This window comes from Schistocerca piceifrons, chromosome 8, assembly GCF_021461385.2.
Source record: "Schistocerca piceifrons isolate TAMUIC-IGC-003096 chromosome 8, iqSchPice1.1, whole genome shotgun sequence".
Taxonomy (NCBI): domain Eukaryota; kingdom Metazoa; phylum Arthropoda; class Insecta; order Orthoptera; family Acrididae; genus Schistocerca; species Schistocerca piceifrons.
In genome coordinates, this window is record NC_060145.1 from 340,611,086 (window position 1) to 340,630,963 (window position 19,878).

Consider the following 19,878-nt stretch of genomic DNA (forward strand, 5'->3'; position numbering starts at 1 on the left):
TTTCGTTGAAAAAAATTGTTCAAATGGCTCTGAGCACTATGGGACTCAACTGCTGAGGTCATTAGTCCCCTAGAACTTAGAACTAGTTAAACCTAACTAACCTAAGGACATCACACACATCCATGCCCGAGGCGCGCAGTCCGGAACCGCGCGACTGCTACGGTCGCAGGTTCGAATCCTGCCTCAGGCATGGATGTGTGTGATGTCCTTAGGTTAGTTAGGTTTAAGTAGTTCTAAGTTCTAGGGGACTGATGACCACAGCTGTTAAGTCCCATAGTGTTCAGAGCCATTTGAACCATGCCCGAGGCAGGATTCGAACCTGCGACCGTAGCGGTCTCGCGGTTCCAGACTGCAGCGCCAGAACCGCGCGGCCACTTCGGCCGGCCCTTTCGTTGAAAACGACTGTAATCTAATGACTGGCAACGGTTGGACATTTACACATGTAAATTAGTTCACATTTCCAGTGACGATGTCAAACGAAAATAAATAAATTAATAAAAGAAACGAGTTCATTGTAAGGGGGTTGGGGTAACTTTCGATAACAAAATGGATTAAATAAATATAGTTACTTGAATGTAAAATTTCCGAAGCTTGCAATGGGGCAAAGCATCTTCTCATATTGATCTACGTTTGTTTCGACAGGATTCAGTAATACAGAACTATGATCTTCATTTGCAGCCTTACGAGAGTAAGAAAATCTTTCATCTAAATAAAACTGCAGAATCCAAAACAATACCAAACAGTTTGTCCAAAAATAAGAGATTTATAGCGATAAGCACTCCCAGGCGTTTCTGCCTGCAACAGACCTGGCGTTCGCCGTGCCTAGCTGACGTGACGTCACCACCAAGCGCCGAGGCCTTCCTTTGAGCCGGTGTTGCTAGAACCGCTCGGCCACAGAGGCCGGCACAACGTAGCCAGGCTGAGCGATTTGTGCACGACGAGTGCTCGCGCCCTGTCAACTGACAGCTGGTCTTGCGCCAGGTTCTGCTCGACAGCAGCTCAGGCGTCCGCCCTTACTGGACCCGTGGTGAAGTGTGGACAAACGAGTCGCGCTACTGCAACGTCCACCATCCGGCGCAGAGATTTCGGTTGACTCTGGAGGGCGAGCAGCCTCGCTAACAGCGCGCTGTTTACAAGAGGTAGCGTCATGAGGCCTCGCCTGTGCTGTGCCGTGAGACGAGTCTATTCCGGTAGCTCGCTCACGTCCATTACGGCGCGGCCCCTACACACGGGACCGACCGCAGCACGTGCCGCTTGTTTGGAGAAGACTGCCTCGCCCCCTCCGTCTGGCCTCCCACACTACAACACGCCGTGCTGAGATTCACCACGTTTCCCTTACTTCATTGTAGCACTATCGCGACGTAAAAGAAATAACACTTCTAGTAGTACTATTCTCCTTGTTATTGTTTCGTTGTTGTTGTTGTTGTCATAATTAGTCCGAAGACGTACCTCTCCATGCCAGTCTATCGTGTGCAAACCTCTTCGTTTCTGCATAACTACTGCAGCCTACAAGCAACGGAACCTGCTTACCGTAGTTATGCTTTTGTCTCCTTCTACAAGTTTTACCATTTCCCCCGCCACCACCCCTTCCCACTTGGCTGCATTACCATAACGACTCCTTGATACCTCAGGATGTACCCTATCAACCGATCCCTTCTTTTAGTCAGATAAGGACGCAAATTCCTTGTTACCCCAATTCCATTCAGGATTTCCACAACAGTTATTCGAGCTAGCAGTCTTGTCTTCGCATACTTACCTGTTATCCAAGTATATTATAAAAATGGACTCATAAATGAAACTTCCTGGCAGATTAAAACTGTGTGCCGGACCGAGACTCTAACTCGGGACCTTTGCCTTTCGCGGGCAAGTGCTCCACCGACTGAGCTACCCAAGCACTATTCACGCCCCATCCTCCCAGCTGATATGAAACTTTCTTTCAGGAGTGCCAGTTCTGCAAGGTTCGCAGGAGAGCTTCTGTAAAGTTTGGAAGGTAGGAGACGAGGTACTGGCAGAAGTAAAGCTGTGACGACCAGGCGTGAGTCATGCTTGGGTAGCTCAGTCGGTGGAGCACTTGCCCGCGAAAGGCAAAGGTCCCGAGTTCGAGTCTCGGTCCGGCACGCAGTTTTAATCTGCCAGGAAGTTTCATATCAGCGCACACTCCGCTGCAGAGTGAAAATCTCATTCTGGATTCATAAATGTTTGTATGTTCCACATCTCCTTCTAAACCACTTGACCCATTTCAACCATACCTGGTACACATATCTCTTACTGTCAGGTAACAATCGCTGCTGGGATAAGAAACACCTACCTATCACAGTTCAGGAGATATGACGTCATAAACACTGAGATGCGTCAATAAATGCTGTACCTAACATGAAGTTTTAATACATTTATTCTTTAATGCTAAAGCACTCATACAGTCGAGTTAACTTAAATAATCACTCACATATCACAGGACTTTTGACAGCTTTCAGCTGCAACGCACATTGCATTGCAGACACATGAAACAGCTGTCGCCAGCAAGCAGAAACCGTCCAAAATACTGTACTTACTACATGTACTACATGTGTACATTATGCATATTTCTTTGTACAATTAATTCATAATTTCTAAGGTGTTTTCACGAATAGATGGAAATGAAGTTTTTCCGATGTTACACTATGAACACAGTTCATATTTTGTTTTAATTTCTAATATGAAATTCGCAGAATGAATACTTGGGCACTGCTGGGTTTGACATATGTAAAGTAGCGTGTATGTATGTCTGGGATCTTCTCCCAAACCACAGGATCGATTTCCACCAAATTTTGCACAAAAACAGCACAACTCATGAGTACTAATACTGTGGGTTTTATAGCCTCTTAGCTCCAATAGGAGTGGAGATATCGCCAAAAATGTGTCTTTCTCATCCCATGGTGTATAGGCTGCCCTGTGTGACATGAATGTTGTGTGGGAACAGTATCCGCCACATGAACTTGATTTGCAGGGGATCCTGATGTGAAGGGAAAGAAACAGTTTTCCAGGCCCCGATATGTAGGCTGCTTTGCATATGAGGTATGTTGTGTTGGAGTAGTATCTAACTGCTTTAGATGATGGCATGTACATCAGGGACAAAGCCGCAGATGTGTAATGTGCCCTGCATAACAGGCATGTTGTGGGGCTACACGTGCGGATGAGCATGGCTGGGGACAGGTTGAGTTGGATATAAGAGAGAATGGAGAGAATGAGGGCGAGGAGGAATGGACAGAGAGAGGGGTGGGGGGGGGGGGAGATACATGAGGCAAGTGGACGGTGTAGACGAGTAGTGGGCAGATGGAAAAGGAAAAGGGAGAGGTGGAACTAGAAAGAGAGAGGGGAAGGGGGTATGTTTAGAGGGAGGGATGGAGGAAACAAACAAAGAGATGGAGATGAGGATGTCATCAGAGATAGGGATGGAGGAGTTGAAGAGACACAGAGAATGGGGAGTAGAATGTAGACAGATAGACGAGGGAGGATGAGGTGGGCAGACAGAGAGAAGAAGAGGTGGACACAGAGAGGGGGATGAGAAGGAGGTGTATTCAATATGTGTCAAAGGCATATGTGGGCAAAGGCTGCAGGGGAAAGGCTAGCATTAAATGTTAGCACATAGGTACTTCAGAAAGTAATTTAGACATGTTGTCCTAGACCAAGACTACTGCTAAATAAAGGCAGCGCACTGTCAGATGAAAGTGCATGGCTCAGGCCTCCTGAGGACACAGTTTCGCTGATGTACAGGTGACAGATACATCACAACTTGAGAGGGAAATGATACAGCAACTAAAACATACTTCATAGTTGAAGTAAGCTGGACAATACGATTCTTTTGGGCAAAACGTCTAAACCGCACATAAATTAGACGTGAAATTCTGACGGTATATGGACCAATTGTTTCATCGTGTCTGGCAATAGAGAAACGGTGCCAACAGTTTGACTACAGCCACACAGATGTGGCTTTTGCTGATCGGGAACGACGGCCAATGACATCTAACATAGATGATAAGTGCCCAGGCAGTCGAGGAACTGATTCACAGCAGTCACAAATTCTCTGAAAATGAAGACGTCCACACAGAAGTTCTCGAATGGCTCCGTGATCAAGGACTGGATTTCTTTCGTCGAGGAATTGACAGACTGGTTGAACGTCCCGGCAGTTGTTTACAAACATTTCGTGACTATGTTGGAGAATAATGTATCTGTGGGACTTTTAAGTTTAGTGCAGAATTCAAAAAAAGTAGGTATGCAATAATACTGTATAACTTACGTTTTTAAGTCCTCTGGTATATTCTTTATTCTCAGGAACACTTTCCGTGCTATTGCTAGGCTGCACTTTGTATCCTCTTTACTTCGCCCGTCGTCTGTTACTTTCCTTCGCAAACAGGAAATCTGATCTACTACTTTGTGTGTCTAATTAATCTAAGCCCCTCAGCATCGCCTGATTTTATTCGGCTATATTTCAGTACTCTCGTTACACTACTGTTGATGTTAATCTTGTAACCTCTTTTCAAGACACTATTCATTCAACTCAACTGATTCCTCAACTTCGTTAGTGTCTCTGAAAGAGTGACAATGTAATTAGCAAACCTTAAAGTTTTGACTTATGTTCCCTGAACTTCAACTTCCATTTCCATCTTGTTCTTCATTTTCTTTGTTTCTTGCTCACTGAACACCCTGAATGTCACCAAGGATAGGCTAAAACAGTCTCACTTCATTCTCAACTACTGTTTCCCTTTCATGTCCTTCGAATATTCTAACTGTAGTCTGGTTTCTGTAAGTTGTAAATAAACGTTAGCTAGTTGTATTTTATCCCTGCTGCCTTCGGAATTTCAGAGTGTATTCCAGTCAATATTCCGAAGTGTTACCTCTATATAAATGCTATAAATGTAGGTTCCCCTCTCTTTAACCTATCTTCTAAGATAGCAGTAGTGTCAGCACTACCTAGCGTGTTCCTACATTTCTCAGAAACCCAAATTGATTTTCCAGTAGGCATGCATTAATAAAAATAAATAAAAAACTCAGAAATAACGAAATGATCGAGCACAGCAATCAAATTCGTCGAAAGAGTGGTGATGTACAGAAGAAGAATTAAGGAAGAAGAAAAAGAAGAAGAGAGCGAAAAATCTTACGTAGTACACTGGGCACAAATTATAAAGACGGGGTCTAACAAGGAATCCCTCGAGTGCGAGGTTGCAAAAGGCCAATGATGTTTACGGCATTCGACGCTCCACGTATTGTCTTCCATGCAGTCCCGATATTGACTGCTAATGGCGACAGCGGGTGGTACTGGAGGTTTCGAATGGTGAGCACAGCACGAGGCTACGGAGCGTAGTTGAACTACTTGGTCCTCGAGTAGTTCACAACAGTGCAACAGCGCTAGTGGTGTTGAGACAAAGCAGAGCAGTGGCAACAGTAAACAAGAACAGATGCCGAAGCTGACATTTTGCCAGAAAGAAACCCAAGGAGTTTCGCAGAGTAAGAAAGAAGTGGCACATGATATGTTAGCGTTTCTGCATGATGAGTCTATGGAATGTGTGGTGTCGTATACGCTCGACTGTGAGGACAATGTACTTGAGGAGTTTAGTGATGACGATACGTGCTTAACAAGTGAAAGTGATATTGAAATAGGTGTCCAGCCACATAATTCATCATCCTTGCCGGACAGGGAGCCACAATTTCCGACTCCAGTGAAAGGTAGTAAGACACATTTGTTGTCCAAGGAGCGGGCATTAAACATAATTACGTACATGGAAGATCACCTGCGGCATAGTAATTACGAACAAATTTCGAAGACAACCTTGTGAGTGGTGCACCACAGCCGTGAGTATTCTTCTTGGGTATTAATAATCGCTTCCGCTGTATTTTTGTCCTTTATCACTGAACCACTACCACTTTCGTGGCGTTAAAGCCACATCTTCGGGTGACATGATTAAAACATTACAGCGGGAAAGCTCGGAATCTTCTTTCCCCAACATTCATTGTCTATCACACACGAAACACCGCTAAAAGACGGTATGTCATAGATTAAAGACTGCCAAATTCCAATACAGTGGATGGGTCCAAAACAAATCGTATCAAAGTGATCGCTTCTCCAATCTATATGGAACCGCGTACAGGAACGCGGCCGCAATCAATTTTTTTTTTTTTTTTTTTTTTGCACCCATCCACTATATTGGAATTTGGCAGTTTTAATCCATGACATATCGTCTTTTAGCGGTGTTTTGTATCTGAGAGACAATGAATGTTGGGAAAAAAAAATTCCAAGCTTTTCCGCTCTAATGTTTTAATCATATGTCACCTGAAGATGTGGCTTTAACGCCACGAAACTGGTAGTGGTACAGTAATGAAGGACCAAAAAACAGCTGAAACGATTATTAATATGCAAGAAGATTTCGAAGAAGTGTGCATAAGGAAGACTACGGATATTCAAGGGAGGACAAGGCGCGTGTTTGCGCGTTTCAAGGGTGCTCGACGCAATTAACAGGATGTTTTTAATGGCTCTAAGCATTATGGGACTTAACATCTGATGTCATCAGTCCCCTCGACTTAGAACTACTTAAACCTAACTAACCTAAGGACATCACACACATCCATGCCCGAGGCACGATTCGAACCTGTGACCGTAGCAGCAGCGCGGTTCCGGACTGAAGCGCCTAGAACCGCTCGGCCAGAGCGGCCGGCTAACAGGATGTGCATGTTAGTGACCTACTACGTTATATACATCAAACTGCACGCAACATAGATTACAATGATGTCAAGGGAACCAGTGGATGGCTACATAGTTCCAAAACGTGCTACAGAATTGGAAGACGTGAATAACGAAATTTCAAACAAAGCATTGTCTTGACGAAGCACAGTAAACTGGGGAATCGGCCATAAAATTTATAGATGGGATAAACAAACTTCTCCCATCGTCAGGAACTTGCTTTCAACTCCAATCAGTCGGGGTTTGAGGGTGATACGCATATGAAGGGAACACTGGGAATGAGAGGTGCCAAGAGAGTCGGGTCAAGATCAACTAACGTCAATGCCGAAATGCATTCGCATACAATTATTCCGACTGTGAATCTGGGTGGTACACTGGCTGGAAAAAAGTTATGTATTGTGCTACGAGAAGTTGGAGGTGCTTTGCCCCCTACGGCTCTTCCTAGTATGCGTGATGGTCTAAGGGCAACAGGGGATATTTACATCACAGCAAGCAAGAGTGGGAAAATGGGTTCAAGAGAACTGCAACTACAGCTTGAGCACTGCTTTTGGCCAATAGCTGCTCGAAGTAATTTTGTTTTTCATGATTCCTGGTCGGGGTATAAAAATCATATTCCTTTGGAGCAAACTATCCCTCCTGGAAACTGTGTGACATTGCAGTTATTACCAACTGGAACAACTGGACAAATTCAGCTCCTTGAGGCTTGTTTTTTTCCGTGACTATAAAATATATTACCGTACTGGCTACAGCTACGCCTCAGAGGAGAGCCAATTTCACAGTAAGCTCCACGACTGTTTCCAATTCGGTTGTATGCCAACACATTCCATCAGCTCTCATCACTCCGTTACACCAATATGATTCTATAAGCATTCTTTGGGAGTGGATACTCAGCTGGACATCCTGCACGGTTTGTAACTCCCAAGGAGTTCGCCTTCGATCTTGGTGACAACCTTTGTAACCACTGTGGCGCGCCATTTTTCATTCGGTTTGTTTTGAACATTTATTGAATGTCGACGATGTCCATTTTGTGCAGTGAAATACATACTTCCATAGAAGGGTGATCTCTGCACCTCCCGGACACTTATTTTCTGTCGCCCTCCTGATGTACATGGCGAGTCATTAGCAGCTAAAATTTTTCCCGTCGCAACTGTTAACACAACACTTTCAAATTAGCCTTACTAAAAATTGAACTTGCGACTTCGCACTCCAGCTGTTTCTAGGAAGCAAAATCTGAACAATGAAGGTTTCTAAAATATAAAAAAATTACGGACACAATCGCAAACGCAGATTTCGGTTAAGAAGAATGACTGGTTCCAAGTAGACGAAATGCTTCTTCAACATTTTTAAGTCAAACCCCACCAGAGTGTCGTGGTACAACAACGGCAAGACCTGCAAAACTGAGACATCCTCAGAACAGCTGCAGCACAACGTTTATGTTCGCAGAAGCGAAAGGACAGTACACACTTTCGGCGCTCGTAACTTGTGCAGTTAACAGACGATAATACGACCGTTCCACTGTGCTCTCAAAATATCCATGACACTGAAACTGGCCTTTTGGAATTAACTACAGTTTTCACTTGCTGGACACGCAGCGCGTATTACACAAGGAACTGGGTCAACAATTTGTACGTGTCTCTGTACCTTCAGACACTGCGTTGGTATGACTTTTAACAAAATAAACTGCACTTTAGAATTTTTCTAGCTGTCATGCACTTCTGTTGCACCTTTGAATGTGTCTAAATACTTCACAAGTTCTTTTAAAGTGTTCTTATCATTACTAATACATTTTTCAGAGACAATTTTCTTCGCAAGCATTTCATGATTATATCGTACTGTCTAACTACAGACCGTAGCATTTAAAACAAGCTGTTCCACCTAGCCTCTGTTGGAGGCTGCACAGTATAGCTATGGTGTGGTAGCTTATAATTGTAATTCGTATGCGGATAACTGTTTCGTTCGTGGCAGTAGTCCCGTGTTGATCGGAAGTACAATAAATAAGGTCGCGTGAGGACCATGAATTCTCATAAAAGTACTTTGAATTTCACAGAATTTGTGTAATGAATGTACAGTTCCCAAACTGCAGAATACTGAGCGTCAACAGTACACTAACATTTACCAAATTCTTTTTCTTTTCATTTATGGGCATACCAACGCCTCCGAGAGTGTTATCGTCTTACAGTAGTTCATCGTCAGGGCCCATATGTTGGAGCGCAACGCACTAACGACAGCAGTACAGGTGAGGGCAGGTAAGCCGAACAGAATGAGGATGGGCGGATGGACTTTGAAGACGCAGTGCCAACTGACTCACGCACTCCTGTTAGGCTACCGCTTCTACATCTACATGGAAACTCTGCAAATCACATTTAAGTGCCTGGCAGAGGGTTCATCGAACCACCTTCACAGTTCTCTATTATTCCAATCCCGTATAGCGCGCGGAAAGAACGAACGCCTGTATCTTTCCATTCGAGCCGTGATTTCCCTTATTTTATCACGGTGATCGTTTCTTGCTAGGTAGGTCGGTGTCAACTAAATATTTTCGCCTTCGGAGGAGAAAGTTTGTGACTGGAATTTCGTGAGAAGATTCCGTCGCAACGAAAAACGCCTTTATTTTAATGATTTCCACCCCAAATCCTGTATCATGTCAGTGACACTCTCTCCCATATTTCGCGATAATACAAAACGTGCTGTCCTTCTTTGAACTTTTTCGGTGTACTCCATCAGTCCCATCTGGTAAGGATCCCACACCGCGCAGCGGTATTCTAAAAGAGGACGGACAAGCGTAGTGTAGGCAGCCTCCTTAGTAGATCTCTAATATATTTTCTAAGTGTCCTGCCAATTAAACGCAGTCTTTCGTTAGCTTTCTCCACAACATTTTCTATATGTTCCTTCCAATTTAAGTTGTTCGTAATTGTAATTACTAGATATTTAGTTGAATTTACGGCCTTTAGATTTGACATTTATCGTGTAACCGAAGTTTAACGGATCCCTTTTAGCAATCATGTGAATGACCTCACACTTTTCGTTATTTAGGATCATTGCCAATTTTTGCACCATACAGAAATCGTTTCTAAATCATTCTGCAATTTCTTTTCATGTTCTGATCACTTTATTAGTCGATAAAAGACAGCGTCATCTGCAAACAACCTAAGATGGGTGCTCAAATTGTCTCCCAAATCGTTTATATAGATAAGGAACAGCAAAGAGCCTGTAACACTACCTTGGGGAACGCCAGAAGTCACTTCTGTGTTACTCGATGACTGTCCGTCAGTTGCTACGAACTGTGACCTCTCTGACAGGAAATCACGAATCCAGTCATATAACTGAGACGATATTCCATAAGCACGCAATTTCACTACAAGTCGCTTGTGTGGTGCAGTGTCAAAAGCCTTACGGATATTCAGTGATTCGGAATCAATCTGAAATCCCTTGTCACCAGCACTCAACACTTCATGGGAGTAAAGAGCTAGATGAGTTTCACAAGAACGATGTTTTCCAAATCCATGTTGACTGTGTGTCAATAGACAGTTTTCTTCGAGGTGATTCATAATGTTCGAACACAAATATGTTCAAAAATCCTGCTGCATATCGACGTTAACGATATGGGTCTGTAATTTAGTGGAGTACTCCTACTACCTTTCTTGAATATTGGTGTGACCTGTTCAACTTTCCAGTATTTGGGTACGGATCTTTCGTAGAGCGAAAGGTTGTATACGATTTTAAGTAAGGAGCTATTGCATCAGCATAATCTGAAAGGAACCTAACTGGTACACAGTCTGGAACAGAAGATATGCTTTTATTAACTGATTTAAGTTGCTTCACTACTCCAAGGATATTTACTCCTACATTACTGCTACAGGCAGCTTGTTCCATAGTGCAATGCTGATTACGGTTTGGGCAGTTATTTTCTTTTGAAATAAACGTATTTTGTTTCCATCACCACCAAAAATGCTGAAATCTAATTAACTTCAAACATGAAATGGATTAGCCAATGTTGTAACTTGACCGTATTCAACAATGTAAACTCAGCTGTGAGAAACAAAGATAATAATAATAGTAACCATAATAATAACAGTGTGCAGAGAATGCAACCATATCGTTTGTCTACTTCACGTTACCGAAATGAATGCGAAAACTGCAGCAGTTTTCTAGTTCCATATTCGAAGAAGGAAGGAGGAACCAGCAAGACTTCTAGAAGATAGAGCAAAGAAATAAGAATTTCCTTACAGAGGCGGAATAAATAAGGCATGAACTTCTCCCCGGAGGGACGTCAGAAGCACTCGCCAGCGCTGGATCTCTCCGTCAACAACTGCCTTCATTTCCGCTATAAACACGCCTTTGAAAATAAGCGGCGCATTGAAACAGAGCTGGCGAATGTAGCGGGACAGTAAATTATTTTAACGTTCTTTTCTCGGCGCTCCCAGCAGACCCGCGAGAATTAAAGAATTAATGAGGACGGAAAGACGGGAAGCGCCAGAAGCCCGACGAGGGCTCGTGGGATGCGCGGAAAATTGCCAGCTTTCAGAACGCGCTGTCTTCCTTGGAAATACAAGAGCGGAGGAAAAATTCAAGACGTTCCGGTCATTCGCGTACTCCTGCCCGATTACAGCAGATCAAAAGGCCACGCTCATGAAGTTTTTCTGTATCTCTCTGCATAGGTGCCAGACTAAAATTCCACAGATGTCCAGTTCAGTCCTACGTCGGTCCTTAAGGAAGTTCCAGTACCACCAATACCACATTGGATACGATATTTGGGGTCAAAATCAGTACATTAACCTGTATGTTGCATAACATCGAAACAGAAGTATCGATACCGGGAGTATCGCAAAATATCGATTTATTACGTCGTTTATAGAATTTCTTGACCATAAAAGGTCTTGTTTAGAATGCAAGGCGAATTATGAAAATGACACTGTGCTTTTATGAAAAAACTTGAGTGCCAGATCAGTTATCGACGTAAGCATTAAAAGAAAAGTATTCCAACCGCAGACAAATTACAAGCCATCATATAAACTGTCCTATTACGGTGCTTTAGTACAACCTCTTCTTTGATAAAGATGTACTCATTCACAACGAGCTTTTTTTAAAAAAACAAACGCACTCAATGCAAGATGTAAGAATTATTCTAGGTTTTCATTGACTAATAGGCAACGGCCTTGCCGCAGTGAATACACCGGTTCCCGTCAGATCACCGAAATTAAGCGCTGTCGGGTGTGGGCAGCACTTGGATGGGTGACCATCCGGGCCGTCATGCGCTGTTGCCATTTTTCGGGGTGCACTCAGCCTCGTGATGCCAATTGAGGAGCTACTCGACCGAATAGTAGCGGCTCCGGTCAAAGAAAACTATCATGACAACTGGGAGAGCGGTGTGCTGACCACACGCCCCTCCTATCCGCATCCTCATTGAGGATTACACGGCGGTCGGATGGTCCCGATGGGCCACTTGTGGCCTGAAGACGGAGTGTGCATTGACTAATACATGTATAAAATCAATAAAGTAACCACTTTTTCGAAGTAAATATGTAAGTGGTTAATGATGTTGAAATTCACTCTAAAACAAAAGGAGGAGCACCACGAAGGAATAGTACGAATGGGACGCAAATCTGTAGATGAGATGTGCATGTAGAGACAAAAAAATAATTACAATTTCAGAAAAATTGGATGATTTATTCACGAGAAAGTGTTTCACAAAAAAAATGTTCAAATGTGCGTGAAATCTTATGGAACTTAACTGCTAAGGTCATCGGTCCCTAAACTTACACACAACCTAAATTATCCTAAGGACAAACACACACACCCATGCCCGAGGGAGGACTCGAACCTCCGCCGGGACCAGCCGCACAGTCCATGACTGCAGCGCCTGAGACCACTCGGCTAATACCGCGCGGCAGAGTTTCACAAATTGAGCCATTCAAAAACGTGTTGGTCCACCTATACCCCTTACGCATGCAATTATTCGACTTGACACTGATTGATAGAGCTGTTGTATGTCCTACTGAGGGATAGTGTGCCGAATTCTGCCTAGTTTGCGTGCTTGATCGTCAAAATCCCGAAATGGGTGGAAACCTTCTCAATTGGGGAGAAATCCGTCTACCTTGTTGGCCAAGTTAAATAAGGTCTGGTAAGTACGAAAAAAAGCTGTAAAAAGCCCAGGATGGTTTGCCGTGTACGGCAACAAAACGGGGCTTAGAATATTGTCAACGTACCGCCGTGCTGCTAGGGAGCGGCGGATCGGTGAATGGCAACCAGACGCGTGCTCCTATGAAAAGAAATGACAACCCAGGCCACCACTCCTGGTTACCAGGTCATATGGCGGGCGGCAGATTGGCTGATGTCCCACGGCTGTCCCGGGTGTCCCCAGACACGTCTTCGGCCTGGAATCGCATTGACTAGCGTAGAATTGTCTTCAGTGATGAGTTCTGCTTCGAACTGAGCCTCGATGACCAACGAAGATGTGTCTGGAGGCGCCCCCAACAGCGTTGCGATACCAATCTGAGCAGTGCGCGGCTCGTGTTCATGCCGTTTCTTGCTCGGCAGCTTCTCTTTACCGAACTGTCGCCTCGTTTCTTATTCGATTTACTGGCGTCACTAAGTTACTGGCTTGCCTGCCCGTGCGTGGCAGCAGCAGCACGTATCGATAAACGTACTGTCGTATTATATTTGAAGCGCTAGTATTTCCGGCTCGTCGTGTGTCGAGGGTTCAGTCGAGACGGAGTGCCTGTGAGATCCGGACAGCCAGTACTCGCCGACCGCTGGCGAAACACATGCACTGTCCGACGGGAGGGGACTGGAGCAGGAACAACCGTTGGTTGGTCGTTAGGTAGGTCGAGTATTTGGTCTTTTGACCGTTCCTGGACCTCGTCAGTTGGTCATCTTGTCAGACGTGGGTCGGTTCCTTCCTTGTGCAGAGATGTCGGGTGTCCAATGGGCAAGTGTTCCCTCTGCATGGTTGGGTCCGAGCCAGTGTGCCCGGTCGCCGTGTTTCCGAGTTCCGAACGCACATCGAGGGAGTCGGGTTGGAGCTGCAGTGAGCTCTGGACAGCCATGACTTGCCCGACCGTTACCGACACACGTAACTTGAATGAGGACGACCTTGGTTAGTCGTTCGGTCGGTCGTCTCATCGGACAACGTGTTTAGTCGCCGACCGCTTACGGACACAATGTGTGTGTCGACTTGTGGTTTCTCCTTGCTGTTCTACAGGATTGTCGAAGTTCTTAGTGCAAGTGTTTACGTGGAACTGTGTGTAGCTTGTCTGATTTCCACTGAGGAGTTATGAATGCTGTCTGCGTACTGGAGTAGGCAGTCGGTCGGTTGGAACAGAGCAGCGAGTGTGCGTTTTCTCACCGTGTTGATGCTGTCCGGCACGGCGTGTAGTTCGACAGTCTTTGGTGCTTGTTTATACATTTTTGAGGGGTTATTGTGCCTTGGCTGTTTTTAGTCGCCAATTTTGAAGACGTAGTGTTGCTGGTATCTTCGTCCTCGGCTGATATTTTCCGTTGTCGTGCCATTGGTCGGCGGAAGGGAATTGATTAGGTTGTTAGTCGGTCCTTCAGCCGTCCCTGGGCCGGGTTGCCATCTGATTACTTAATCTTATTCTTGGCTGCCTGTCTCACCTAAATTAGAGTTACCTTCTCAGGCCAACCCTTGGAACCCTTCTGAGCACCATTGTAGTGTTATTGTGATTTTTGTCTCAAGTACTGTGCGGCCTTCAGCCGCCTATTAATTTAGTTTGTTTTGATTTTAAAATAAGGCCTTCAGCCGTCTTAAATTAAAATTTGAAAGGCCATTTGTTTAAAACCTTTTAAAATTTTCTTACTGAAATTCTTGTTATCCAGGCCTTAACCCCTCTGATCTTCTATTTTGTAACTAAGGCCTTCAGCCGTGTGTATTCCTTAAGGCAATTTTAATAAATTGTGTTATGGCCTTCAGCCATATTGTTTAGGAATTCTCTTAAGGGTATTTGTGTTTAAGTGTTTTAGCAAAATGAAGTTTGTATGTTTGTGCAACTAACAGCAACTGATTTGGCCCCCTTTCCACAATCTGATCCGCTCTGTCCTGCGAACCCAGATTTTACAATCTGACCTGACTGTTGCCCAATATATGGGCCGACAGGTAGGAATGATGGTCTAGGTTATCATTTCTTTTCGTAGCAGAAGATGCCTGGTTGTCGTTGGTGGCACCCTTACACCGCAGCAGTTCATCGACGATATGCTGCGCACCCTTTCGTTGCCCTTCATGGCAAACTATGGCTCTGAGCACTATGGGACTTCATCAGTCCCCTAGAACTTAGAACTACTTAAACCTAACTAACCTAAGGACATCACACACATCCATGTTCGAGGCAGAATTCGAACCTGCGACCGTAGCGGTCACGCGGTTTCAGACTGAAGCGCCTGGAACCGCTCGGCCACACCGGCGGGCCATGGCAAACCACTAGGTTGGAAAACGTCAAGTTGCACTACAGCCCGAGATTTACGTGAAACTGTAGGACTCCCTATAACTGACTGTGTGAGCAACCTAAAATGTCGAAACAAAGGCAAAGGCATGTTTGCTGGAATACGACTACGTCTAGTTAGGCACTGTGGTGTACAAACCAACCGAAGCGGTTGAGAGCAGTGTTACACGCTGTAGCATGTTCTATCGAAGAGCAAAGATGATTTGAGTGTCGCGCGACCAGGTGCTTTGTTTGGAAATTCCGTTACATAAGAAAACTTAGCAACATTCACTGGACAATAATATGGCAAGGTAGACCGCACAAGCTCGCTAATGGGTTTCCCACTTTTTGCTTCGTTCCTTTTGACAGGGTAGATTGGACAAAATCGTTAACGTTTTTTGACTTCGTCCTTCGCTTATTTCTTTAGATTGTCCTACATTATTGGTGATATTACCTTATTTTGCACGATCGCCTTCAGCACTTTCCACGGTGTACACGTTGCTCGTCCAGCGAGACGACCCACAATGCACAATGTTTCTCACGCGCGAATATAAAAAAAAAATACGGTTCATATGGCTCTGAGCACTATGGGGCTTAACTTCGGAGGTCATCAGTCCCCTATAACTCAGAACTACTTAAACATAACCAACCTAAGGACATCACACACATCTATGCCCGAGGCAGGATTCGAACCTGCGACCGCAGCGGTCGCGCGGTTCCAGACTGTAGCGCCTAGAACCGCTCGGCCACTCCGGCCTGCCACGAACATCCAAACAGCTACTTATTAACCTAATGGATATGGTTTACTAACTGTAAGGAAGCTCGCTTTGTGTTTGGTCACCTTCCCTCTATTTTGGCCGGTAAAAGGAAATGTCAAGCGATAGCTACATTTTTTAACCCAATACTGCTTTTACACGATCTAGTCACATTAATGTGAACATCGCCTACGTTCAATCTCTCATACTCACATGTGGCTGGAGGCAGTACTAGCAGTGGAGGGTATATACAACTTGTCGGCGGGTGGCGGGAAACAGTACAATCGTTGTCGCAATTCGGAAACGGTTTATCTGACACCGAAATGACCATGATCATTGCCTTTCGGGCGAAGCGTAGGAGCATTTCCGAAAAGCCTAATCGTACTGCTGTGGTTGAACTATTGCAAAATGGCGCTACACAGAACCGGCGCCGAGGCAACGACAGGGGTACCACGAAAGAGGAGAGGAATGAACGACAGCTGCGGAGACGCGTTTGGGAGAATACATGTGCAACTACCGAGTAACTGAATCAAGAGACTACCAACAGTATCTCCTCACCGACCGTTCAGCAAAGGTCGGTGCAGCGGGCGTCTGGTTCATGCACCCACGCTGATCATCACTGACGAGGACCGGACTTCGCACGCCAGTACCACAACGGGAGTCCACTGGGTAGTGTAACGTGACGTTTCAGATGAATCACGTTTTATGCCCCATAGAGGAGACTGTCGTTGGTGTGAACGGCGTGAAACGTCTGAAAGCAAAGGGTCCAGGCCACAGGAGGGAGCGTTATGGCATGGGAAATGTTTTCGTGGCATTCCCTGGGTGATCTCGCCGTTCTAGAAGGCACAATGGAACAACAGAAGTATGCAACTGTCCTTGGGAACCATGCCCATCCTTACATGAAATTTCTTTTCCCTCGGCACGGTGGTATCTACACTCATGCTCATAAATTAAGGATAATTGCAGAATGTGGTGCCACACAACGTGGCACTACCCAAAACTGGCGCTAGTACCATAGGCACGTAGGAAACACACACGACATAGATCTGTAAGTCCACGGTATTGGCGATAAGTTGAGAAAACCATCCCGAAACACATGTGCTACAAAACACCACTGTTTCCTGGGCAAGTACCCCGACATCAGTATGGGATATGATCACCATGTACACGTACACAGACCGCACAACGGGCTGGCATACTCTGGATCAGGTGGTCGAGCAGCTGCTGGAGTATAGCCTTCCCAAGACGTGCAGCGATACGTCGAACGAGAGCACCTTAGACGCGCTCGATGGGGTTTAGGTCTGGAGAACAGTCAGGCCACTCCATTCACCTGATATCTTCTGTTTCGAGGTACTCCTCCACGATGGCAGCTCGGTGGGGCCGTGTGTTATCAGGAGGAAGGTGGGACCCACTGCACCCCTGAAAAGGCCGACATACTGGTGCAAAGTGACGTCCCGGTACACCTGATCTGTTACAGTTCCTCTGTCGAAGACATACAGGGGTATACGTGCACCAATCAGAATCCCACCCCACCCCATCAAACCACGGCCTCCATACAGGTCCCTTTCAAGGACATTAAGGGGTCGGTATCTGGTACCCGGCGAGAATCACTGTTCAGACTATATCTGGACTCGTCCGTGAACATAACCTGGGACCACTGTTCCAATGACATTGTACTGCGTTCTTGACACCAGGCTTCACGGGCTCTCCTGTCACCAGGGGTCAGTGTAATGCACCTTGCAGGTCGCCGGGCGAATAAAATGGTTCAAATGGCTCTGAGCACTATGGGACTTAACATCTGTGGTCATCAGTCCCCTAGAACTTAGAACTACTTAAACCTAACTAACCTAAGGACATCACACACATCCATGCTCGAGGCAGGATTCGAACCTGCGACCGTAGCAGTCGCGCCGTTCCGGACTGAGCGCCTTAACCGCGAGACCACCGCGGCCGGCGCCGGGCGAATAAACCATGTCTGTTCAGTGGTCTGTAAACTGTGTGTCTGCACACAACTGTTCCAGTGGCTGCGGTAAGGTCCCGAGCAAGGCTACCTGCAGTACTCCGTCGCCATCTGCGGGCACTGATGGTGAGATATCGGCCTTCTTGTGGTGTTGTACACTGTGGACGTCCCGTACTGTAGCGCCTGGACACGTTTTCTGTCTGCTGGAATCGTTGCCATAATCTTTAGATGACCCTGTGGTACACGGAGGGCTCGTGCTACGACCTGCTGTGTTTGACCAGCCTCCAGTCGCCCTAGTATTCTGCTCCTCACTACGTCATCAATGTGTGTTCTCTGAGCCATTTTCAACACACAGTCACCATTAGCACGTCTGAAAACGTCTGCACACCTACTCGCTGCACCGTACTCTGACATGCACCAACACACCTCTGTATATGTGGACTGCTGCCAGCGCCACCGTGCGACGACCGCAGGTCAGATGCACCGCATGGTCATACCCTGAGGTGATTTAAACCCGCAAACCGCCCACCAGACCGTTGTTTCACCATGTGTCACCATTATCCTTAGTTTATGAGCATGAGTGTACATAGTGGACAATGCACCGTGTCACACAGTTCGCAGTGTACGTGCGTGGTTCGAGGAGCACCAAGATGAGCTTACCGTACTCCTCTTGCCACCAAACTCCCTGGGCTTAAACCCAATAGAGAATCTCTGCGACCATCTGTGGCAGTTCGCGACATGGATTCTCAATAGAAAAACCTAGCGCAGCCGGCCACGGCACTGGAGTCGACACGGCTCCAGATCCCTGTAGGTACCTTCCAGAACCTCACTGACACTCTTTCTGCACGTCTCGCAGCGGTCCATGTTGCTAAAAGCGATTATTCAGGCTTCTGACAGGTGCTCAAATCAATATGACTGGGCACTGGTTCAAATGGCTCTGAGCACTATGGGACTTAACATCTATGGTCATCAGTCCCCTAGAACTTAGAACTACTTAAACCTAACTAACCTAAGGACAGCACACAACACCCAGCCATCACGAGGCAGAGAAAATCCCTGACCCCGCCGGGAATCGAACCCGGGAACCCGGGCGTGGGAAGCGAGAACGCTACCGCACGACCACGAGATGCGGGCTTACTGGGCACTGTATTTCGAGTTTAAACCTCTATGGAGTTAAAGTGTACTGTCTCTCAACGAACAGAGGATGCAACATTTTTATTTTTGCATAGTCTATTTCACTATTTTATATTTCTTTAATTGCTGCTCATACGAACAAAATAAAATTGTGAGCGAAAACACCGGGACTACTATCCACAGCGATATCGAATCCTGCCTGGTGGGGCTGCAGGCACATGACGCGAAAAGAAAGGTTTATATGCGGAGCAGACGAATGGGGAATCGATCTAGCGTCGATACGCGCCGAAAATGGGGAAATGTTCTGACCTAAGCGACTTTGACAAAGGCCAAACTGTTATGCACGTCGCCTGGCAACCAGAGTGTTGGAAACGGCGAAGCTTGTAGACTTTTTGTGTGCCTGCCGTGAGCATCTGTGGGAAGACTGTGACACGGCAAGTACGTGACAAGTTGGAATACATCCGCGACTCGTCACAGAAAGTGGGTGCCAGATGTCTGCCAGTTCTGTAAGAGGGATGGGTGGTGGTATCTAGCAGAGTACAACGCTGCTTTATTGTTTCGGTGCAGGTTGTTCAGTGCACATTAATGAACGTGGTGCTCTGCAGTAGGCGACCTCTTACTGTTCCCACCTTGACCCAATGCCATCGTTATTTGCAGTTGCAATGAGCGCGTGATATTCAGATTGGAGCGTGGATCAATGGAAACGTGTTGCCTGGGACGGTTGAAAGATGGACCATACTATGGACGCACACTGGGGTGGGGGTGGGGGGGGCGTGTTGCCTATGGGAAACATTCACCTGGGTTTCTATGGGACCTGTGGTAGTAATACAAGTCACTACGACAGCTCTGGACTGCCTGAACATTATTGTAGACAGCATGCAT

The 19,878-nt window shown here is 45.9% G+C and overlaps 1 long non-coding RNA gene and 1 pseudogene across 1 annotated transcript in view; one reads left to right on the plus strand and one right to left on the minus strand.

The window, feature by feature from the left end:
- Window positions 1-19,878, minus strand: part of LOC124712208 — a 337,186-nt gene that overhangs the window by 149,726 nt on the left and 167,582 nt on the right. The window lies entirely within an intron of this gene.
- On the plus strand, window positions 11,859-11,976 carry LOC124712593 (annotated as a pseudogene).